The sequence below is a fragment of the Alligator mississippiensis genome, chromosome 2 (genome assembly GCF_030867095.1).
Source record: "Alligator mississippiensis isolate rAllMis1 chromosome 2, rAllMis1, whole genome shotgun sequence".
NCBI lineage: Eukaryota > Metazoa > Chordata > Crocodylia > Alligatoridae > Alligator > Alligator mississippiensis.
In genome coordinates this window covers 219054672-219080509 of record NC_081825.1, presented here as the reverse complement: position 1 = coordinate 219080509, position 25838 = coordinate 219054672, and the positions used below count along the sequence as shown (strand labels likewise).

Sequence of the window (25838 nt, the reverse complement as noted above, 5' to 3'; positions counted from 1 at the left end):
CTGCAGCTTCACGCCCACCTGGCTGGGCATGTGGGGCCTGGTACACATCCCCACGGCTACTGCCACCACTTCCCTGCACTACCTACTGCCTGGAGCAGCAGCACAGAGGGGCAGGAGGAGGAGGATCTGCTGGAGGTGGTGTGACCTGAGCAGTACCTAGGCAGCTGCAGCGGCACAAGGAACAGCCGAGTGGAAAGCTATGCGTGCTGGCTGGGGCTGGGGCCATTGGAGGGTGTGGGTGGCAGCATGGTGTGGGCTGACCTGAGTGGGAGCGGGCAGAGCTCAGCCCCATGCAGAGCGCTGCAGGGACAGCCAGGGCCAGATGGGGTGCAAGGGTGGACTGCACCACACTGGCTGAGCAAACTTTGCTGCATGTGGCCCCTGCCCCCTTTCCTTCCTCCCACCCCTGGCTGGCTCCCAGACCTAGCATGCACGCACCCCTCCAGATGCATGTACACCCCTCCACACACACAATATACAAGAGTAAGACTTTATTTTGAGCTATTATCCAATCACGAGGGTTGTGCGAAATTTCACCCGGTGTTTTGTTTCAAAGCTGTTTCGATGCGTTTCAAGCTCAAAACAGCGAAATCGAAATGAAACAAAAGCCTTTGAAATAGCTTCAAAATGAAACAAGGGCATTTGAAACATTTTGAAACATTCAGAAAGTTTTGAGTTTCAAAGCCAGGCTTACTTGGCTTCAGCGCTGGTCCCAGCCAGCAGCAGCAGCCTCCTGCCATCCGGCAGGCAGATCGGGAGCTGCCCGCACCCCTGGGAGGACTGCGGGGCTGTGCCAGACTCCTCCCGGGGATGCATGCCCTGATCTGCCTACCAGATGACAGGAGGCTGGTGCTGTTGGCTGGGGCCAGCAGCAGCACCAATCTTTCCAGTGCTGGGTGCGGGCTGCGCCCAGCGCCATCCCAGGTGGCAGGAGCAGCCTCCTGCGATCTGGCAGGTTGATTGGAGCCCCCCATACCCCCAGGAGGTCTGCGGGGCTCTGCCGACTCCTCCCGGGGATGCGGTGGGTCCCCAATCTGCCACCAGCAGCACCAGCTTCCTGTCATCCAGCAGGCAGATTGGGGGCCTGCACCGTGGGGAAGGCTGAGGGGCTCTGCCAGACTCCACCTGGGGTATGGGCCCCCAATCTGCCTGCTGGATGACAGGGGGCTAGTGCTGCCGGCTGGGGCCAGTGGCAGCACTGATCTTCCCGGCACTGGGTGGCCAAAATGTTGAAACAGCATCAAAACAGCAAAACAGTTTTGATGAAACCAAATGGAACCGCGCTTTCAAAAATAAACAAAACTTGAAACGAAACACTGTCCCATCGGAACGGAAGTCAAAGCGGAACAGTGCTGTTTCACGCAGACCTACCAATCACCTCCATATACACTACTCAAAAAATCATAAATCAGGACAAGCATTATTTTTTAAATAAAATTAAAGTATATTATATTACATGTTTGATTTTTAGTATATGATTTTGTTTTTTATCTGTAATTTGTTAAAATGATATCTTCTGAAAGATTTTGTGTGCAGCCCTCGACAGCTCACCAAAACTCGTTAAGTAGCCCACCAGCCAGAATAATTGCCCACCCCTGTTATGCACATATACATACACATATAAAAATAAATGCATGACATACTTATTCTGGAAAGTTTTGGACTTATGGCAGTTTACGTTATCTTTCCTGACCTTTCTAGAGATGGGCCAGCAAGGAGCGAAAGGCTAAGGCCTACCTCTCAAACTGGCACCCAAAAAATCAGAGGACAACTTTGAGATAATTGAGTTCCGACTTTGAAAGTTCTTATTGGTGCTGTCAAAGCAAACTGGATTTGCAAGTGAAAATGAGCCACAGGTCAGACAACCCAAAATTTAGAAGCCAGAGAGAGTGAGAGTGTGTCAGGCTCAAAGCTAGAGTCCAAACCCAAGTCTCTTGTTCTCGCTCACATGCTAAAACTGCCTTGGAAATCAGTTTGGATGAAGGCTCTGTATGCCCTAATCTCTTCCCCATATGGCACTTAAAAAGGAACAAATGAGCATGTTTATATCTGAAACTGATTAGTTCACAATGCTTTCACATGGAGAGCACTGACATTTGAAATCTTTTTCTTTCAAAAAAGTAGTCTTGAGATAAAAAGTAGTTTTATTCTTACCTCCCACTGTCCCTATTTTTACATTTCCTGTTCCAGGAAGGAAAGATTTTTTTTTTAATTACAGGCTTTGCCTTCCTGGGTTGAATCAAACCAGAATTGATGTTGAGCCTTGAAGAATTATGCATCTGAACTTCTGCTGCAGCAAAGAAAAGCCTTCCTTGCTTCAATATGCCGCATATTTCTCTGTGATCCATTAACAGCCACTTCCTCCACATTAACCTTTTACCTGTTAATGTAAAGACCTTATGTTGACCACTATGTCAAATGATCATTTGTTTCTTATGGAGAGCCATAAAAGCAAAATATCAAAGACAATATGATCATCTCCTTTCCCACTTCAGAGACTTCTCACTAGTAGATGTTTTCTTCCCTATTTTTAATGAGAGATTTTTTAGATAATCTATTTTTCAATCAATTATAAAAAACAGCATCTCAACTCTGTAAAGGCATATTGGCACCCCTTTTTCATAATGCTGACAAACTGGCCAAATTCCAGTTTAAACTGTTATACTCCTTATTTTTTTTGGATAGGGCATTATTCTTTGCTTCTCATCTTACACACAATTGCACAGTTACCTCTATGTGCTGATAAGTTCCACTTCAGAAGAGGTTGCATGTCACTGATGTGTGAAATATTTACAAGTTTGTCACTTATATACAAACATCTAGAACTCCTAGTTTGGAAATGATACCTTTTATTAGACCAACTAGGACATTGCAAAAAAAAAAATCCTTTCTGCAAGCTTTTGGGCTCAAAGGCCCTTCATCAGGCTTAGAGAAAATTAAAGATTAGAAATCCCTGTAGGTAGGAAATAAACTTCATTTTTGCCCAGAGGAAGCTGGAGGTGGAAATCTGTCCCTCTGGGTCCATGAGTGTCTTTGTGAGTTGTTCAGATTAAGAGTTTCTGATACTTCACCCCAGGCTCAGTCCACTAAATTGTGCAGTTCTTTCACATATTATATCTACAAAGTCATCAGGTTTAAAGAGAGCAGCTCTCATAGCCTTAGGATTTTTACTTTTGGGGATTTTTTTTCAAAACAAAGAAACTGTACCCACACTAAAAGTACCACAGAAACTGTGGTAGGCTGCATTTAAAGATACAACAAGTTTTGATTTGTTTTTTTAAACCCAACATAACCAATGACAGAGATGACTTAACACAAAAAGTCTGCGTACATCTTAATTTAAGCTTGAGTTTTTTAGAAATATAAGATTGGAGGGAACCAAGGATCATCTTGTCCAACCCCTGCACAAATGCAAGATTCACTGCTCCTAAATCATCCCGGACAGATGATTCTTAAAAACCAGCAATGAAAAAAATTCCACGATAACCACAAGACGTTTGTTTCACTGTTCTGCTCTTCTTACAGTCAGGAAATGTTTTCTGAGATTTGATTTAAATATGCTTTGCTGTAGTTTATGCTCTTGGGAAATAGAATAATAACTGTGGCGTTGCACTATCATGTTTGTGTCACTGCATAACGACATTATATCACAACATTGCACTGTCTTTTAATGACTCAACACCACAAGGTGAGGATGTAGCCTGTGGTCTTCCCTTGTAGTACTGCATCAAGAGACAAAGGAGAAATACAAGGCACTACAGAGATTTGTTGACAGAGGGTGCATCTACATGTGCATTAATGTGCCATAGTTACTGGCATTAAGTTTAGTACCAGTAATAACAGGTAGTAACTCAATGCACAACCAGCACTAACGCATAGTAGTGTCAGTGCATGCCTTTTTAGTGATGCTTATGTGCTGTAGATTCATTCTACTGCGCATTAGCACGGCTTTTGTCGTGACATGCTAACACACAGTAGAATTAGTCTACTGCGTATTTAGGCTAGGTACAGACATTACACATAAACTGGTTTAAGTGATTAGAAACTGGTTTAAACCTGTAACAGAGCAGATGTTCAGTGCACATGAGCCCGTTTGAAAATGTCTGAAACCAGTTTGAGATAAACCTCGTTGAATGTAGTATCAGACTTAACTGATTTGAGTCAAACTGGTTTATGCAATGTCTGTCCCAGAGCCCTTGCTAATTTAAGTTACATCAGACTCCCCCAGCATCCTGGCATGCTGTCTGGGCTGGGCAGGGCTCTCTGCTCCACAGCAGGGTTGGCCCCACCCCTCTGCTCCCTGGCTGCAACTCAGGCAGCTGCTCTCCCACCCTTTCACCACTCCCTGCTAAGCAGGAATTAACCCCTCCCCTCTGCAGTGCTGAGAGGTGTCTGTGTTTTAGCTAGTAGACCACATGCTGGCTACAGTCCATGCTATAGCAGGCAGGACAAAGGGAGAATCAACAGGTCATATCTCTGTTGTTTTCTTAATGGGGTGATAAGCACTGAGTTAGGGGTGATAAACACTGTTATCAATTTCCTGCTGGCATGGTCAGAAGATGGGGAAACCCTCACTAACCAGAGCATCCTGACAAGCCTGAGCACACCCCCCTCAGCTCAGCACTATGTGAGGGAAAGGAGGGCTGCTCTAGCATCACCCCGCCCAGCTTCTAGCCTGAGCCTGCATTTCTGGGATGTCCGTGAAGTTACAAACTGCTTTAGCCTAGCCAGGTTAGACTAACCTGCAAAGATTGAATCAATTCAGGCTCAGGCTTTTTGAATGTCTCTCCCTAGCCTTAGCATCTCACGTAGACACGCCCAGAGTTGTCTTTTGTCACAACAGGCTTAGATGTGTCCATATGCAAATCTGATGAGAACTGGCAAAAACTAGCCTTTCTGTTTCTAGAATTAAAACTACATCCCCAAAATACAAACAAGCCCTGGAGCTAGTCCATTGCCACTGGTGTAATCCCAAAGTAGGTGTGCTCCAGTGATATAGCTATCTTGGCAGCTGTAAACCCTGGATGGACATGACAATGTTGTAGTGGTGTGTGATGTTATAGTTGAGATGGTCCAGGAATTATGCAAGACGCAATGATGTTTTGGAACATACTATGATTCCTACACATGCCTTTCCCAAAATGTGATATACCTGATTCAATACACCAAGTGCCCTTATGGCAACCACGTGGGTAAAATTAAAGAGTAACTATACACCAGAATGAATTCTCAAAGAAAAAAATATAAAGGATGGAGACACATGCACACCATTAAGAGAACATTTCTTATGGAACAACTACTCCCTCTCTGACCTCACTATCCTCATGCTCAAGGGAAATCTACCTAACACTTTTAAAACGTGAACTTGGGAACAAAAATTCAGAAGCTGACTGGACACTAAAAGCCAAGGACTAAACACTGATATTGGTTTTATAGACATTATATTTATCTGACTCCTGAATTGTTTCCATACATGAAAGGTAAGAATGATCTTTCTCCCTTTTGATAGACCTTGATCTCCAGTAATCAGCTTCATTTCTTCTGCTAGTTGTGTGTCTGTTACTCCTGGGAAATTCTCTTATTCCATTCCACTGCTGTTCTTTACTACGCTGTGCCTGGTTCTTATGATCAGGTCTGAGGAAGATTGTCTTGGGCTCCTGACAGATGTTAAAGTAAGGGCATGATGGGATCCAATGCGGGATCCCAACAATCCTGCTTCCCGCCTTGACAGAAGGCACAATTGTATGATCCTGCATCAGATACTTTTGCACCATATTGTCGGTGCAGGGGAGACTGATCCTGGGCTTCCCTTGTGCCATCAAGAAGTAAGATTGTTTAAGAACTGGGGGAGTGCACCATGCCCTCCCTTGGCTGGAAGCCCCAGTTATCTGGGTGCAGTCCCTGGCTGTGAGCCCGAATCATTGGAGGGGCCTCGAAGCCTCTGGAGCACCCAAAAGTCTTAAAAGTTAGCTTGTAGCTGTATGCGCCAAACGCTGGGCACTGGCTCCATGTTCAGTTAAAGATGGATTAGGAATCAAGGAACCCGTCACAAAGCATGCATATTTTGTGTAATAACTTTGTGGCTTGCTCCTTGTTTTATCACACCATTACTTGATTGAACATGTGGCCAGGTTACCACTTCAGACACAATTAACCACTTTATCATGTTTTAAGTGCAATGTCTGTCAGGAACCTTGCATTTGAAAGCTGGTCTAACTATCTCCATTAAATAGTCAGTCCAATAAAAGATGTCACTTTTTGCATCTGCCTCTTGCATCTTCTGACAACAGTCTCTTGCAGTGAAGATGAAAATTAGCAAATGCAGCCACGTGTACACATGCTCCAGAGATATAGCATTATCAGCAACTGTTAGCTGACAAAAATTTACAGTACGATAGAGAGTTTTGCTGCCGGGATGTGGGATAAGGCATACTCATGATAACTGTCCTGAATGTCTTAGAGTAGAGGCAGGTGATGGCTCTATCTCTGAATTATGTTTAAATCTTCTAGGTTGGATAATGATGATGAAGGGCGTTAACAAACTGAAACTTTTTTACGGTATAGAGACAAATTCTGTAGCTAAGAATACCATTTTTAATGCTGTGCCATGCCCCCTTTTGATTCAAGCTCTGGTACCATGAGGTGTGATTCCCACTGCTGAACAATGACTTGTGTCTGCACTCATTGTATAATGCTCCCTTTGTGAAAACTGGGAACGAAGTCTGCTTGTTTGCCTGATGTGTCAGCCAGAGGAAAAAAACAAGCGAGCTAGTGCTTAGGTGCTCCGTGCGCAAGTCAGAGAATCAAACTGATAGATCAAGATACATGTGCATGTATTTCTGAGGCATCAGGATTAGAAGTCAAATCTTCTGTAAATGCTTTTTGTCCTTTTTGCTCAGTAAGTCTCCTAACTGAAAAGGACTGCAAAGGCCCATCAGCCATAAACTCTTGTGAGGGCAGTTTGGTATTTTATCATTTAAACTGAGCTAACCCCAATGTAGTCAATGGCTCTAAACTAATTCAATCCAAAGAAAATGAGCATCAATCATAGCCACAAACAGAGATGAAAGCACTCCTTGTGATATTAGTCCTGGACATTACACAGTCCTACCAATGCACATCACTCATTTCCCAAAGTCCCCACTTCCAATAGAGCTCTTCCTCCCCACTACCCCATGTATGCATCTCATTCTTGGTCCTCAATATCTGCAGCTGTTACAACACTGGGTCCTACATGGCTCAGACAGCATCAGAGAGTTAGATTCTTGCCTACTACCATTTAATTTTCCTTGGGATCTAGTTCATTTCTAATTGCTCAATATAGGAGGCAGCAAAATAAACAGCGGAAACCACCTAGGACTATATTACCATAGACCAGGAACTGACAATTTGCAGACTGGAGGCCTTGCCCAGGTAGCGAAGGGAAGCGCTGCCTGAGGGATTGATGACTGGTGGCTCTGGCTCCAGCTCCCATGGTAGCAGTGTGGGCCAAGCTCAAATCAGATCCATCAGATCCATCAGAACCAAGCTCAAATAACACGGCAAGCTCCTTCACTGCAAAATATTGCTGATATCTACCATAGACCATTTAATTCCTGTCCTAATCTACAGCTGAATTTGTTTCTCAAAATCATAGGTTTTAGAGTTTAAAAGACACAGGGCCTGGGAGAAAAAACATTGGAGTTTTATTCCTAGCAATGCCAACAACTTTCTCTGTCTTTGGGAAAGTAATTTCATTTCTCTGTACCTCTTTTCTTATTTGTATAACCAGAGACAACCGAGCAGCGTGTGGGGCCCCACCTGCGGATGCGAGGAAGCTGTCAGCGGATTTGGTGGCGAGGGGGTGGGGTTCAGCGGCCAAACGCGAAGCTGGCAGCAGCATGGAGTTGCCGCGGCTGCTCTGCTCATCTCTGCAGGGCCCCCCAAATCGCAGGGCCCAGGACGGTCACCCCAATTTACACCCCCCTAGGGATGGCCCTGTGTGTAACAATACCCATCCCAGATGAATGTTTCAAAGGCTAATTACTGAAACCCTTAACCGGTCACACTACACTCTAACCTTCCTAAAGAAGACAGCACTGATTGGCCCATCCTTCAAGACATCCTTCTGTTCAAAGTGTTGCTGGCATATTCCATTCGAGTACATCCTGTAGCAGAGCAGTCACTGTAAACTCCAACCTCCATTCCCCTAAGGCAAACAAAACTTATGCAGAAGAAAAATGGGTTCAGGGCCTCAGTGGGCATGTGTACACATTCACTAATGTGCTGTAGTTACTGCGCATTAAGTTTAGTATTTGGTTAACTAAGTACTAAATCAATGCGCAACATAGGCGACACATAGGGAGGGCACGGGGGGTGGGGGCATGTGCCCCTCCTGACAGGGCTGCCGCCAACACTTCCAGCAGTGCCTGTGGGTGCCCCGCCACTGACTCAGGAGGCACCAGTCACCCATGATGCACAGTAACGTGCTACTGAGCAGTAGTGCCAGCACACGGTTATTTAGGGACGCTTCCTGTGTGGTAACCTAATACTACTGAACAGTGGTGTATTATGCTACTGTGCAGTGTTATTAGGCTACTGTGCAGTTAGCATCTCGTGTAGATGTGCCCAGTGTGTTCAAACGAAGCTCATGACATTCATATCCAAACCACTGTTTTGGGAATGGGAGGTGTGGTAGATAATTAATTCATACACAGTGGTTATAGGTACCTCTTCTGGAGAAAACGCTGTGGTATTAATTTCTATTACACATGCTTCATTTACTATGTAATGGACCATGCAGACTAGGGGGTGGGGAAGGGAAGTATGTATTCATGCATCTTGTGTACTTTGCTTGAACAGCTTCCTTTAGAAGAGAATTAATTGTTTCACATGGTATCATATTCCATCCTTGTACTATTGCTAGAAGGCCAACAGAGATTTAGATGGATCTGATTTGTTTGTTGCCTAATGTTTCAGGCATACTCAGTCTGAGGTCTTAATAACATTAATTAATTTCCAGTGTTCTGAGCTAACCAGAAATATGCAGATAAAAATACCACCCCAGACTGAACTGGCTCAGAAAGCGTGCTTGGTGCCAACTGTGGAAATCCCATGAGGTAAGGGTATAAAATATGCTGAAATGTAAGTAGGAACAAAGTCAGGCTGCAGCTTCATGCAGACTTAGAGAAGGCTTCATTTTAGTTCTCTTGTTGTGTTACACCAATGTATCACATACATAAATGGCTTGGCTATAGAAGATGCACAGCTCTGAACTCCCCAAGTTGCCCCAGTATAATTGGATAAGAGAAACTACCATTGCAGAACAGACCACTGGTCCACATAGTTCATCAGTCTGACTCTGACAGTCCTCAGTATTACCAGATGCTTTAGAGGAGAGCTGTTACTCCCACAGCCCTTAGGCTGCAAGGACTTGGTTTGCGGTCCCTAGGCTCCCACCCAGCTGTTGTTCCCCACTTCACTCCAGCTGCAGTAGCAGCAGCGAGAGACTCTAGGTTCCCCCCCCTCTGGTTTCTGCTTCCTGTGCCACCCCAGGAAGTGGGACAGAGCAGCAGAACGCAACCCATAGTGCCAGGAAAGCCTATGTAATGGGGCGTTGGCACAGCGCAGTGGAGGAGCCCACACCCGGGGAGCTGAAGGTGCTCCAGTGCCCACATGTACAGTGCAGTGTGGGGAGGAAAGTGTCTGTGCGTCTGGTGCAACAAGAGGTAGGGAGCACCCAGGCATCTATGGTCCATGACGGTGTGGTCCCAGCGGCACGGGGCCTCCTCTTATGGAGCCCATGGGGCATGTGGTCCCCAGCTGCCATGAAGTTGGGCAGCCCTGTTTTAGAGGAAAGTATACAATACAGCACAGAAGGCAGGGACAGAAAAGGTAAATCACAAGCCGAAAGCAAAAGTTTCTTCATAACTCACGTTAGCCGGCAGTTGATCTTGAAGTGACAGATGGAGAAATACAACTGTATTGATGCTAATTCTTGAAAATGAAACTTTTAACAATACGTATGTCTGTGTATGTACATATAAACTCCCAATGAAGAGGCACAGTCCATGGCCCGGAAAGTGAAAAGAAAAGACCATCAGATAAATAATGACAACTTGATGATATTATAAAGAGTTCTTTGAGTTTTAATGATCTATGAGGCTGTTAGTAATACAGGGATGGACCTATTTTTAAACATAATTTTTTTAAATTATCTTGACACTTTCCCCCTTCAGAGATTTGCTAAATTAAGTCACTCAGCGTGATGGATTGGAGAAAGAGAGACAACAGAATTTTTTTAATATATATTACAAGTTCTGGCCCTGTACAAACCCTATTTAGCTTCTGCTTTAAAGAGTCGTTACAGAAACTTTCTGAATGCTCAGGGCATGCCTCGCTTTTCCTGTTTATTCACATCTTTTTGCATGAATTTTAATTCAACCAGAATTGGGGACAGACATGGCTTTTGTTTGGTTTTTGGAATCATATGCCTGCTCCATCATTATGAAATACATGGAAGCTTTCCAACTTACTTTATTATTCTTTTTTATTGGTACTGTCTTATTATTCTCCTTTGTACTAGTCACAGCACAAATCAAATACAGATCAAAAAAGGCAATCCTTGCCACAAACAAGTGCACAATCAAGCCTTCAGTAAAAATAATCTGGGAACTGTGGGTGGGGCTGGATAACTGTCTGTGGGATGTGGATCTTTTCACCTCAGCAATCAGATGGCACTTCCTTAAATCCGATTTAGGTCGGCGGTGACCAAGAGATTTTATATTGTCTGCTTAGTAATATATGACAATGAAATATTGGGAGTGTGTTCTGATGTCCAAGCTATACCACCACAACTACATCTGCCATTAGCTTGCGCCATTGGAGACAGCAAGAAAAGAGAGGTTAAAAACAAAATGAATGCAGATGCTGTGATGTCTATTGCTCATCCAGATTAAGACAGGGGCACTTGAAGGATCTGTCAAACCAGCACCTTGTACCTTCCTCCTTCCAGTTAAACTAGCGACATAATTAACTACAGAAACCAAACACCTCTGAAAGGAGTAGGTGGAAACTAGCCTCACATAACGTTCCTTCTGTACGAATGTATCTCATATTTAAAGAATCCAACAGTTTATAGCAGATCTACCTGGATGGCATATTCCCATTACATTAAGAAGCACTGGTATTTATTGGGTCCCTGGAGCATGACACAATGACACCTAGTGGTTAAAGCAGAGCGGTGCAGAGAAAGTTAAGCGAGGCTGGGTCACTTGGTAGAGATGAAAAGTGCAAGAAAAATCAGTTCAGTTGACTGATAACAGGTATTTAAAATGCCCATAGGTTATGTCAGATAGCTTGGGCCTGAAGTCTGGAGGCTAAGATGTTGCAAAGAACTGTGGGGTGGCAAGCTCTTGTAATGAAAACGAGACACGTAATTGGCTGCTGTCTCTGAAGTCCGTTCACTGTCAGTATCCACCACACTCCTTACAGATGCCAATACAAGGTTTTACTCAATCCTTGCACTGGTGATTGTAAAGGAAGGCAAAGGGGAAGTTAATAAGTGCTTTCAGCTCTTTTAAGATACTGGACTTTTTTTTTTTTTTTAAAGAAGGAAGTTACATTTTCAGTGAGCTTGAAACATTTCATTTACTGTTACCAATTAGGCTTCTTGTTTATTTTTCACTTCTGTCTTCACAAGGAAGATGAGGGACTTCTGTCCTTAAATTCTTGCCCTTTCTGCCACTCCAGCAGCAACTTGCTCCAAAGTCTGGGCTGCAAACAAAGAAAGGAAATGTTTAAATGCAAACAAAATTCACCTTTTCAAAAAATGGAAACATTTCTCTTGATCCAAGCTGTATTATGCTGAATGTTCTCACAGGAGTTGTACAGTTGTTAAAGGCAGGATGAGATCTTGGACAGAGGCTTTGAAACCTAGCAATAGCTAAAAAAAAAATACCTGTGCTTTGTCTGTTTTTTCTTGACACCTTGCAACTAAGACAAATTTATAGTACAGTGTGGAATGGCCTGACCTGCCAATCACATTTTAAATAGGCCATTTGCAAGAGTTCAATGGGGCCAGAGGAAGGCACATTGTATTGAACAAGCCATTAACTTGTAATGTCTGCTTCACAGTGGCATTAAGTTGATCATTTCCCAGGTACAATTGCAATAACCCTGGGCAGTGTTACATAGCTCAGACACTTACTGATATCTGGGAGCACCATTGGAGTCTTACAGGTCATCACCAGATATATTAGCACTCCCTCTGTAACAGCCTCAACTGTCAGCAATTGAAATGGAAAAAGGCAAAGCTGTTTCATCCGAGAGGCCAGAGGAAGAGGGTTAAAGATGAGAGAGGCTTTAGATGGGTGCAAAAGCAAACAAGCCACAGCTTGGGTCCTTGCCTATATAGAAAGGATTTTAGGATGGGATCGTTCAGGGATTAGATGGGCCCAAGCTTTACCCCAGAGAAGTTCTAGAGAGCATCAAGCCTGATTTTCCACTGTTTAGCCAGTTATGTATTCCCTTGCATAGCTAGTTGTACTAACACAAAGCACAAGCAGAATTCTGTCCTTCTCACTCTACAGCATTTTATACCCATTATGCATTTGTGTAAGGCCAGGGACAGACATTTAAAAAGCTGGAGCCTGAATTGATTCAGTCTTTGCAGGTTAGTCTAACTTGCCTAGATTGAACCAATTTGCAAGGGTACAGACATTCCCTCTAGAACAAGGAAATGCAGGCACCTACCTGCAGCCACTCAAGCCAGGAGCTAGGGAGGGGTAGACATGTCCTCAGCTGCAGGGAAGCTGTGCTGGGGGGGTATGGCCAGCCCTGGCAGTAGCCTGAAGTGAACTGGTCAGTGAGGGGGTTTAATTCCCTCCTCCCTCTCCCATGGACCTGAGCCAGGCTCTGCCTGGTGCTCCCCACTCACTTCTGTAGTGGCAGAGGCATGACCAGACATTGGCTGGCATAGCCCCCTGAGGCAGAGGGGGCAGGGATGGGGGAAATAACCTCCCTTCCTGCCTCCTCTGCTCCCAGGGGAGCACAGCTGGGGTCTGCCCACCCCAACTGCCACCACCGCTATTTGCTCCCTGCATAGGGCAAGCAGCAGGATAAAACCCTCCTGCCCCCTCCACCAGATGCCAGAGAAAGGGGGGAATAACCCCTCTGGCCACACCCCCCACCACTGGAGCAGCGAGGGGGAGAGGGTGACCATGATGGGGGCTGCAGCCCATCTCATGGTGTCCCAGAGCACAAGCCTCTTCCTGGTAGTGGGGGCCATGCTACGGGGTGCAGAAAGCTGCCACAGACTCTGCGGGGTGAGTGGCAGCAATGTTGGGGGGCTAGCTATAACCACCGCTCTGAGTCCTGGTGCTGCCACTCACCCCATCCAGTCTGCAGCGGCTGTGACACTCTGCTGGTAGCCCCCCTGCCTGTTGTGGTGCACGGTCCCCGGACACCACAACAGGGGGTGCTGCCCCCCTCAAGGGCCCTGCCCCCTCACCAGCAGCAGGGCAGGGGCATGGCCAGAGGCCGGCCAGCCATAGTCAATTAGGTGAGGAGGATTATTCTCCACTCTCTCTTGCATCTGGTGGAGGGGCAGGGAGGGGGCTTATCTCACCACTTGCCCCACACAGGGAGCAATTGGTGGTGGTGGTGGTGGCAGATGGGGCAGGAAGACCTCATCTGCGGTCCCCCAGGGGCAGAGGGGAAGTAACCCCTGCTTCCTGCCTCCTTTGCCTCAGGGCACCATGCTGGCCAGTATTTGACCATGCCCCCACCCCTGATGGACCCTGCATCTGATGGACTCTGGTTTGGGTCCATGCCAGTTGGACAGGGAGGAGGGAATTAAACCCCCTCCCTGACAAGTTCACTCAAGGCTACTGCTGGGGTGGCCACACACCTGCTGGTGGAGCAGCCAGTGAAGAAATGCGGGTCCATGCGGGTGGGACAGGAGAGGGTGCGGGGAATAAACGTCTTCCCTGATTCCTTCTGGGGCCAGCATTTGCCCAGGCCCCTGCCCCTGCCTGTCCCGGTTCCAGCTACGGAGCAGAGAGGCAGGGCCAGCCCTGCTCCGCTGGAGCAGAGAGCCAAGACCAGAGAGCAGGCCAGGATGCTGAGGGACTCTGGTTTAACTTAAACCAGGAAGGGGTCTGGGACAGACATTGCATAAACCAATTTGAGCAAAATCAGTTAAGTCTGAAACTACATTCAACCAGGTTCATCTCAAACCAGTTTCAGCCATTTTGCAAGTGGTTTATGTGCACTGAACATATGTTCTGTTACAGGTTTAAACCAGTTTCTGATCACTTAAACTAGTTATGTGTAACTTCTGTCCCTAGCCTAAATGACTAAACAAAGAGCAGTGCAAGGGAGAGTTGGGTTCTCACATCACAATGACCAGTGGAACTGCACGAACAGAAACAATTGTGGGAAACTTTAGCAGGCAGCGGGGCAGAATGGGGGAGGAAGAGTCTGGTATGGACAAATTCTTGAGCCAAGGATTAGCTGTCAGCTACAGTAATCAATAGGGAAGCTTTCCTCAGTCACGCAATCCCAATCAATGAGTCGGCATTACAGTAACAAGAACTCAGGTGTCAAGATGTTAAATACAAGAGCTTTGTTTTTGTGCCTGCAAGGATCTTTGAATCGATACACATTCAAAGTCTACTGTCAAGTAGTCTTACTAGTAGAGATTTTCAATTTTTTTAACTTCTTCATGGCTTATTTAATAATACTGAGCAGCTTTCACTACACTTTCCAAGTTTAGATTTAAAAATTTTAAAATGCTTCACAAAAGGTGGATAAGCATCTTTGCCCTTTGTCCTAGATAAGCACCTTTTGTCCTGAGAATTTAGAGGCATGGCATTTGTGACTTGAATTTTAGAATTCTATGCCTGTAGTCACTAAAGTCAAGGGGAGCTTCTGTAGTCTCCGAGATTGCTGCCCCTGTGCAGTTTAGGCAGAACAAACTAGAGTCTAAACTATCTGAAAGATTAACTTTAAATAGAATGCATTAAATGAGGGCCAGGGCACAGAAAAGTGGAAAACTGTTCTTTCATTAATGGATCCAGACATAATCTCTCAACAACAATGATGATCTATCCCCTCCATCCCTTTCCCCAAAGCTGACATGCTATAATATGCTGGAAGCCACATTTTCAGAATAGATACATCAGAGAACCTCTTCACTTCAGTGTAACTGGGATCTGAAGAAAGATGCTGAGATTTCAGAAGCAACCTTTTGGGTGTGATACCTGCAGCACAGACATGTAAGTTGATGCCAAGCAACTTCTAGACATCGTATGTCTCTATGCATGGGCAGATTCAGGATTTTGGAAAGGGGGGTTGTGGGAGCAGCAATCTGTGCTACAAGTGTAATGGCACCCCAGCTCCCAGCCTCCCTCACTACACGCACCAGGGCAGGTAGGCCACAAGGCAGCAACAATGGGGGACTTCTTTAAGTCCCTCAAGAAGATAGGAATCTTCCCTCCCCCCTACTTTCCCCCCTGTGTTCAGGAGCACAATCCCTCCCTGCCCCTCCTATTCCCCCCCTGCCCCCCCACCCCTCCCCACTGATGCCACTGCCATTGTCCCCAGATGACTCGGGGGCAGGGCTGCATGTGGAACCAGGCTTGACTAGAGACAGCAGCAGTGGTGCTCCTGCTCCTGGCCTGGCAGGGAACTCCTAGGAGACTGGGAAAGGAGGAGGGACCTGCCTGCTACTGTCACTGTCCCTGGCTGAGCCTGGCTCCACATGGAGCCCAGCAGGAGTGGGCAGGAGCAGCTTTGGAGTGCTTCCCCTAACCCTCCCAGGGCAGCTGGAAACAGCAGCGGGTGGAAAGGATGGGCAGATGCTCCTGGGTATTGAGCAGAAGAGAGTGGGGATTCTTACTTGCTTCTGGCACTTTAGAAAAAGTCCCTGGCTACTGCTCCCATGACACGATTGACTGGAAGGTGGTTCATCCACACCACTGCACTCCTCTGCCCCAAATCCACTGCAGCCTCTATACAGACTTCTTTCCTACAACTCCACTTGCTACACTATATCATTTACAGCTGATAGCTCATCCTTTGCTCAGACAAGCAATACAAACAAATGTCTTCTTTTTAAGATCAGAATCAATTATTGAGGAGGGAGGCAAAGAGAGCAGCATGGCTTTTTCTTTCAACAGGGAAGCCACACGAAGCATGGTGCAGCTAAACAGTACAATCCTGACTTGCAGCAGAAGGTATGTAAAGAAGAGACCATTGTTCCCAAATGCAGACTCCAGTGAACACATGAAGGAGCTTAAGTTCTTCCCAAGAGTCTTAAAAAAATCAAACCCTTACTGTCTTATGAATTTCTTTCAGTAAGCCTCTAGTTCTCAGTTGCATCTTCCAAGAGGAGCCTAAGCAGCAGGCTCCTCTCCCAAAAATGGCAAAAATTAAAGGCTGTCCACACAGTATTTAAAAAAAAAAAAATGAATTCTTTTTCCTTCAAACTTCTGATGAAGATAGACAGACTTCACCTGAAGACAAACTAAGAAGTTTTTCTTTAGAAGTTACTACATACTTGTTCTAACTGCTCCTATTTTTAAACCTTAGACATGTTAGGAAGAGCAAAATGTTCAGTCCTCCATGCTCTTTTCTGTGGACCTCTTGACTCTCAGATGTGTTTATTATGAGCTCACACCTTGTTCAAGGGGCTGGAATGCTGAATTTGTAACAAAGATGACATTTCCCCCAATGTGTTTGTTAGTCATTGGGGTGATATTATTATATACATATTAAACATGGAAATATTTACACATTCCAATTAGAATTATTTCTCCCCTCAATTATTCAGTCTTTAAATTTTGTGGTGTCAAGTTCACTAGTAACAATACTTGCCTATAATTTCAAGTAAGAAATGTCTCCTGTGCTAGAGAAGTTATAAATTTCTAACTTAAAATACACATACTGTATATGACAACTGCCTCCAGGCCCTCTTTATCTATTATTAAGAAGCGTAAAGGTGACAAAGTCCAGTTTTTACTTTGCAGGAACATACTGGACTCTACTATTGAATTCCTTGTCGCTATGTTTACTAATGATTTAGATGCTGGCATAGAAAGCTTATTGAGCAAGTTTATGGACAACACGAAACTGGAAAAGACTGCAAACGTTTTGGAGGTTGTAAGCACAATTCAGAAAGATTGGGAAGCTGAGCTAGAGCTAACAGGATGAAGTCCAATGCAACAAATGCAAGGTGCTACACCTCAGGAGGAATAATCAAAAACAGATATAAAATGGGTGACAGCTGGATGGATGGCAGCACTATGAAAAAGGACTTGGGAGTCTTGGTAGACCACAGACTCAATACGAATCTGTAGTGTGATGCATCTGCACAAAAGGCAAATGCAGTTTTGGGCTGTATCAATAGAAGCATTAGGTACAAGACACGGGAGGTGACAGTGCCTCTACTCAGCACTGGTTAGGCCTCACCTGCAGCACTGTGTGCAGTTCTGAGACATGGAGAAGTTAGAGAGGGTCCAGAGGCAGGCATCAAAGATGGTAGAGGTCTTGAAAAGCAAGTCATACGAGGAGAGGCTGAAGGAGCTACACATGGTCAGCTTGTAGAAAAGGTGCTTAAGAGGGGACATGATGGTGCTTGACATAACACTTGAAGGGCTTCCATAAAGAAGAGAAACAGCACCTTTTCTCTCTTACTGCAGAGAGAAGGATGCTGATCAGAGGCTGGAAGTTGCAGCAAAGTAAGTTTAGATTGGATAGCCAAAAAAATCCTCATTGTTAGAACAGTGAGGCAGTGGAACAGATCGCCCAGGGAAGTTGTGGATGCGCCATCACTGGAGGTGTTCAAGAAGAAGTTGGACAGCCACTGGTCAGGGATGATCTAGGTGTAGCCATGCCTATGTTCTACTATGGGTATTTCCCATGCTTCTGGGCTTTGCTGGTTGTCCCTTCACCCCCTTTTCTGCTATGTGTCAGGGTGTTTTTAAGCCTTCCCAGAGGCATTGGTTGGTGGCTACAGCCAAGGCTGAAGGCTTTGACTGGGCTGTGCCAATGCTCCTGCTGGGACCAAAGCTGGAGGTACCTGGCTAGAGGGTCTTGCCCCTCCTCTCAGAGTCAGACCAATCATCATATTTGGGGTCAGGAAGGAATTTTAGCTCAGGGTCAGATGGGTATAGACTGTAAGGGATTTTGCCTTCCTTTGTACCAGGAGGCATGGGCCTCTACTCAGGACCTCTTAAGCGTATATTGACAACATTTTACAGAAGCAGGACATTGGCTGCCATGGTTCCCCTGCTTTACCTGTGGCAGGTTATGGTGTTAGGTCTATGTTGTGTCAGGGTTGACAGTAGTCCTATGTAGTTTAGAAGCTTGTATGGGATGGTTTGGATAGGGATCATCCTGCCTCAGGCAGGGGGTTGGACTAGATGACCTCTGGAGGTCCCTTCCAGCCCTACTGCTCTATGAGTCTATGACCTCACATTAAATCCCCAGTCCTGGAAAAAAGCTCCAGGGAGGTGCCTTACTGATTTCAAGATGGTAAATCCGGCAGACAGTTTTAATTCCCTCATGATCCCACTGAGAACAAGATACATACAACCCAACCCACAATCAATTTCATATGGCTAGTAGTTGCCCAATGCAATTACCCATATTGCACTATAACTATAGGTAGGGATCTACCCAACTCGAGGAGGCAGCTGGCCAATTTTATGGATAGATCACTGGGCCAGGAGCCATTTTTGAAGGTTTATTGTAACTGTCCCTCCTCCCATGCCTCTGATTGGCTAAGGGGCCCTAGTGGCCTTGCCTCTTGCCACTGATTGGTTGCAAGGGCTGGTCGTCATGTGGCCCCACCGTTCATCATTGATTAGTGAAGAGGAGCAGAGCCACACGACAGGCAGATCTCAGCCAACCAGTGGCAAGGGGAGGGGCAGCTACCATCTTGGTCTCCCTGTGTGCCAGCAGCCCCTCCTTCTCCCTTCCCCCCTGGCAGGCTGTGTGGCCGAGCCACAGTGCCATGAGGACGCTGGAACGTGCATGTGAACAACCCAGAGTCACACTTCTTGTGTGGACATAAATCTCATAGCTAGCACAGGTTAGCTACAGAAATCTCGGCCAGCCTAGTACCTAATGAAAAACAACTGGCCTTTCCTAAGTCCCACAAGAAAAATCCCCCCCATGAAAATCAGTAGCTGCTACCCAGTGATCCTGTGCCCACGATCAATGAACTCCGTACATTACGTTCCATTTATATGGAATTAGACCATTCAGAAACAGGCTAATTATTCCCAACTTGTTGCTTCTTTCTTAGATTATAACAACTATTGGTTACCATCCATCATATCCAGTAAGTGCATGGGTTGCTTAAGTGCACAAGAACTCTTCAGCCTGTCTGTTTTGAAAGGTGACTGTACTCTGTTGAAATGCATACTGCATGAAACTGGCTGGGAACTGTTACTTTCAAGGTTTCTAATGTTGGAGGCATGAAGTTCTTAGAGAAACAAGCTAATGAGCCTTAATTAAGTGCAAAAACCTATAGGGCAGGCTGCTCCTGTAGATAGTGAGCATTGTTTATGCTGAGGTTAGATAAAGGCTAACTTCAGGTAAGCGCAGAGTCTTTTTTCAGATCTTAAAACTATGCACTTAAATGTGTCAGTGGAACTGTATGGTCATGGAAAAGACTCTGACATCAGCAAGGAAATTCCCTGAAGTTTTTTTTACAGAACTGGAAACTTAATGTGGGGGTGGCACACAGACTAAGGACTTTCAACTGTCTGAGAAGATCCTGAATTCAGGAGACACCAGATGCAAGGCTTTAAGGGCCATTACTGCCATATCCAGCTGCCTCACTGTCCTTCATATATTTGTCCACACAGCATCCCTGTGAAGTAAATGTATTTACACTGAAGATAGGGAATTGAGGGCACAGGGAGATTACGGGTCAGTTTCAAAGAAGGATTTTGATGTCTTTTACTTTTTTGGATTACTGTCCAAAAATTACTGCTATTGACCACGACTGCCTAACACACAAGACACTTCCCTTTTCAATCTGACAGTCAGTTCTACTTTCTGTACATGCCCGAAACTGCCCAGTCTAATCAGCTATGCAACTAAACCCCATGTGAGTCCATAAACTTGGCAGACCAGCAAAAAGTCCCATTCCAGCTCATGTGCTTAGAGCATGCGGCACTAAGTTAAGCTCCAAATACAGAAACCTGAGAAAGTATGAAGCCAGGAATACAAAATTCAGGGACCAGAGAGAAATAAAGCAAGAATGCCCTTGAGTCTGTTATGAAAGGGGTTGTAGTCTTTTCTAGCAGTAATTGGGAGGTGAGAAATGTGGGTTTGAATCATTCCAGGCCAGGGAAGGGCTAGAAATCAATTGCACGCTTCCAAGAAGAATGCTTTAACAATGTTATTAGGTCAAAGGCAATCACTTTACCACTGCCACCGTCTCGTCTTCCTCCAGTGGCTGTTGCCAGTTAGTGGATGGAGATACTCCTATTGAATCCAGACTCCAGTGAGGGTGAGGGAGGTCAGAAACACTCCTTAGTTGGTTAGCTCTCTATGGGTCCCCAATCAAGGTGCAGGTTTTTGAGGTATTTAAATTGCTTGGAAGTCTAGGCCCTCTAGTCTGACATCCATTCAAGAGATGAGACACCTAGAAGCTAGGCACAGTGGCACCTAACATTAAAGTGCATACCTCCTTTTTTTGTATTTTATTGGTGCTCATAAGGAAGTCAGTACTGGAGCAGGGAATCAAACCAAATTGCTAACCCTAGAACCACTGAATTGCCTTTCCTTGAGAAGACAAGTCATGATGATTGAACTCATTCCCAACTATTACATAGGAAAAAAAATAGATTTTAGACTGTTGTTTGCTGAGAGTAGCTGGAAAGAGAAAGTACCAAAAATAATCAGGAGTTAGTCCACCCACCCAACTGAAGCAGCTTTTGCCGGATGCTTTTTGATCATCTCCAAGCAATGGACAAAGCATTTCGATTTTGATATTAAATCAATGGTGTTATTATTTCTCCATAATTAGAAGGTTCCTACAGTGAGGAAATAATGACAACAGGAGGTGGATTGGAATATGCATTCAGTACAAGGCCAGCTGTGCTCACTGGCAGGCAGATTCTTTGTTCTGAATATGTGACTCAAAAGTAAATGTTCTCTTTTGTCATACACTCATTAATGCCAATGATAGTCATCCAACCCCGCTTTCTATCTCTCAGCCTCTCCTCCTGTTTGTCTGACTGGAAAATACTTCGTGTAGTACTAGTTAACTCCTTAGTCCAGTGATGTGTTTGTCTGATTTCTGTGCAAGGGAAATCCTTAAAACAGGGAAACCAAAACAGTCCAATGCCATGCATTTCTTAGAAGAGCCCTGCCAAAAGACAGCAGCCCTTCTTTCCTGTTGGGTACAGAGGTTTGGGGTTTTTCTGACATTTGAGATACCTAAATATTTCACTTATCTACAGTTGCAGAAAAGTGGAGCTTTATAAGTTCTGAAACAGAATAATACAGCACCCTATAGGAAGCCTGAAAAGAAGCGTATGTTCAGCTTGCTAGCATGGTGATAGCAGTAATATTTTCCTCTTTTATAATGCCTTTATTATATTCATGCCTTCAGGAACTCCACACTTTTTAGCAGAATTAATTTATAAAGGCTCACAATATCCGTATTCGTGTGTGGGACAGAAGTATTTTCATCACCTGCACACACATGACAAAAGCGAGGCACAACATCATTTCCAAGGCACCAACAGAGCCAAGAACAGATTCCTAATAGCCTTCCTTTAGCTACTAATTCCTGCTTTCTTTTTGATGCCATTTTTCAGCTTCTTAACTCTTCACATTTCAGATGCTGAAAAATAGTTCAGGGCCTACCTAACAATTTTTTTCCTTCAGAATTGGTCCAGTGTATAATTTGCAAGTGCCACTAGCATGACTGCACATGGAAAATAACAGTCTGGGCGCTGGCAAATGCAATTCCTTTTCCAAAAAGTTTCCTAGACATTTCCACTTGTGGAGGAATAGATGATGTGGCACTTCATCTAAGTTAGTTCTGACTCACTAGTGTTCCCTTTCTGATCAGGGCAGCTATATGGATTGGGCTGTATAATTTGAGTATCTATCTGGGCAATTGTCAGTAAGAAAAGCTGAGTGTCTGCACACTGCCATAGTTGCACAGCAGCAGGCTAGTACTCTGTGCAGGATCTGTCCACTGTGGTAGATATGCACAGCAGACCAGTTGCTTCACATGATAAACACAATACCTACAGTGGGTTAATTTAATGGTAATGCAGTACTTAAGGAACTGGCACAACTAATACAGCAGCTCTCCAAACTGATCAATCATACTAATTAACTTCAAGAGGCCACAGATGGTAAACTCACGCACTGAAATAGTTCCATATACACCCCCACCCCAAGAGCCTCATTTCCTGTTGCTCATGAAAAATGATAGAAAATAAAACCATCTCCCCTAAGATTCCCCTGCCCTTGAAGGATTCCCAGCACATGAAAGTGAAATCAGTTCCCCTAATAAGAGTGGAAGTTCCTTTCCCTTGCCAAGCGTTCTCCATCACAGTGCAAACAACATTGGTACACCTTACAACTTACGATTTTTATTTACAGGAGAACAGCACAAACAAAAACTGAAGTGGCAGCCAGTGTTTGGGCAGAGATGTAGAGATGAGGGAAGTCCTTGGATTATGCAAAAAACACCTGATAACAAATGTGTGAACTGCACAGGGCAAAAAAAAAAAAAGACTGCTTTTACTTGAGAGGAGATGTATTTAAAATTACCCTTACAAGAAAAAACACACAATAAGCCAAGGTAATGGCCTATGCCACTGCAACAGCACTACGGTCAATCCAGTGCCCTCTCCATGTGGGAAATGACAGTCTGAGCACTGACAAAAGCAATTCCTTTGCCAAGTCCTGCAGATATTTCCGCTTGGGCAGCAATAGATGGTATGGCATTTCCTTTCATTTTACTCTGAATAGCTAGTGTTCCCTTTTCAGTCAGGGTGGGTCTATCCATTGGGCTGTATAGTGAAAGTGTCTGAGCAATTGGCTATAGACAATGGAAATTCCACATTTCCCAGGATCAAGCTCCTATAGAATCATCAAGAAGTGGGGCTGGAAGGGACCTCAGGAGGTCATCTCATCCAACCAGTCTGCTCAAGGCAGGACCATCCCAATCTGGGGTCTAATGCATTTTTAAGAACTTTAGGAACAACCCTCACACATAGCAACCAGGCACAATGCCCAAAACATGTGTAGCCCAGGTAACTCGGGTATATACTCCCCTTCTCCAGTTGAAGGGGATTGTTAGCTGGCAGGTGGGCTGTGGGGGGAACTGCAGACCACTCCGTTTCCCTCCATCCCCATAGAACCAGGCCAGGCCAGGACAGTCAGGGGACTTAACTATATACACGTTTATTTACATTAACTTATCACAAGGAAAAGAAACATGGATATAAACATATATACAATATATATTTATAGGATATCTAAACAAATAACATAAACAATACCCTCTGGGTAAATGCTATAAAACCTTACACCAGTGCTCCAGATACTGGTAAGTATCTGATCTGAAACAGATAAACCCCAAAATAAACATAGATAGCCAACAGATAAACTATAGATAAGTATGGGTAAACAATAAATAAGCCACAAATAAACAACAGGTGAAATAACAGCAACAGGGGGGGGCCCAGCAGAGCCCTAGGACTCTACTCATCTATTAATTTACAAACATGAGAGTTCACAAAATATAAGGCATGACATCACACCACTTATGGTGCAAGAACCCCAAAGATAAACTTAATCCCCAGGGGAAACCCCAATGCCCTGGGGCTTTTCCCCAAGCCCTACAAGAAAGCTGGTAACTTCAGGGGGGCCCTCCCAGTGGGACCTCCACTTTCAGGAGCCCTTAACTAACCAGGAGGGACTCCCCTCCACTGTGGGAATCCTCTTTTCCCTGCAACTCATGGCCCCTGTCCTTTGTGCCAAGCTGCTCTCTTGCCTGCTTCGGGGGGCTTGCAGTCCCCTGGAATGGGGCTCCGCTATGCAGGGCTTCAGGGGCCTCTGGCTCAGCCCTGTCTGCTAGCTCAGTAGCCCAAGCACCATCTGGCTCCCTAGACTCAACCTTTTGCTATGGGTCGGAGACCTAGGCTTCCTTGTGCAGCACCAGGCTCGGTCCGCTCCTGGACCCTCCATGCAGCGCCTCCTGCACCGAGCTCCCAGCCTCATTCTGGGGGTTGAGCACCTGAGCTGCCCAAGTACTCCAAAGATCCTGCACCGGCCTCTGCACTGTGTCTCTGGCTGCATACCAGGGGTTGCAGACCCGAGCCACCTCATGCAGCTTCTAGGGTCTGGACACTGCATGCTGTGCTACACACCGAGAGCCTAGCTGCTGGAGCTGTTCAGCATTCCCCGCTGATGGAAGTCTTCAGGGACATTTCTGGGCTACTGCTTTTTCCCACTGAGCAGCTCTCCTCAGCTCTTCTAACCCCACTCTTCTCTGTCCTGTATGGGCTCCCTCATGCTGGGTGTGCAGCTCCTTTTATATGCTCCAGGGCTCCGCCCCTGAAGTCTTCCAGACCTGATTGTTGCAGTCTTCAATCAGGTCCAGGGGGGAGGGGGGGAAGGAGAGCTCCTCTTCCCCTCCCCTCAGGAAAGGGGCATGACTCAACTCCTCTTGCTGCCTCCTGATTGGTGGATGGGCTCCACCAATCAAAACAGCAAGATTTCAAACCTTGGACTCAACCCGAACTTGGAAAGGCAAGCCTGCTACACATGCTTTAAGTTAACACATGTAAAGCAGGGGGACAAGGGCATTGTCAATGTCTTACCGCTGCTAGGACAGGAAGTATTTTGTTAAAGTACTGATATTAGCTCTCTATGCATCTGTGCTATGCATCTAATAGAGAGAAGATGCTTGGATCTTTAGGAATGGGAGTAGATTGGCAATTAGATCAGAAAACTAGGAGTCAAGATTTCTGAAGTTCAGTCTGTTTCTTGTTCTGCCCTTAACTTGCAGTGAAACCATGGTCAAGAATCTTAACCCCTCCCAGTGCCTGGATATTCATCTGTAAACTGGCCACATTATGAAAACGAACACGTGTTAATGATTTTGTCCTGATGTTCCCCTTTCTCCAAAGAGCATTACATTGCTTAAATGAAGTTAACAGCTATAAGGCACTTTGAAACTCGTGGATACAGGGCAAAAATAAATGCAAAATACTGTACTGAGGTTCAACTCAGGGACCTCTGCGCTCACACTAGACTAGCCTAGATTCAGAGGAAGCGGTGGGTTAGCAGGGGAAACAGAGGCAGAAGATAGTGTGTGTGTAGAAAAGCCAATGAAAAGCAATGAAGACGCTTTCACTCCTGTTTTGTTTGGTTTAAAGTTCACTTTTAGGCCCCGAGTGTGGTGACCTCTGGGTGCCAAACTCATTTCAGCAATTGCTCATGCAATTTGTTTTTTTCAGTTGTAGATCTACACGAATTGGCAACAGCAAAGCTTTGAGTCCAATTTAAGATGACCACGTCTCTATAAAAAGGGGTGGCCCCAGCCCTGCAAACATATGCGTGTGTATCTTTACTTACGTGAGCAATACCGTGGACTTCAGTGGGATTACTCACCGGGTAAAGCTGCTCCTGCACAGGACTGCTTTCAGGATGGAGGCTCCAGGAATCTACCCTGAACAAACCCTGCCTGGAGTCCCATGACATGGCAAACAAACAAAAACTGGTGATCATTTTCCTGTAACTCCAGGCTTGACATGACCCGCCAGGCTGCAGGGAGAACTACAGCGTCCACAATGCAAAGCAGCAGCAGG

General features: G+C 45.4%; 1 long non-coding RNA gene across 1 annotated transcript; it reads right to left on the bottom strand.

Annotated features, from left to right (window-relative positions):
• Window positions 1–11602: 11602 nt before the first annotated feature.
• LOC132248739 (uncharacterized) lies at window positions 11603–25838 on the bottom strand. Its single transcript, XR_009460092.1, has 2 exons — window positions 25642–25838; window positions 11603–11754 (listed from the first exon to the last, which is right to left on the bottom strand). It is a non-coding gene; the product is annotated as an uncharacterized LOC132248739 (long non-coding RNA).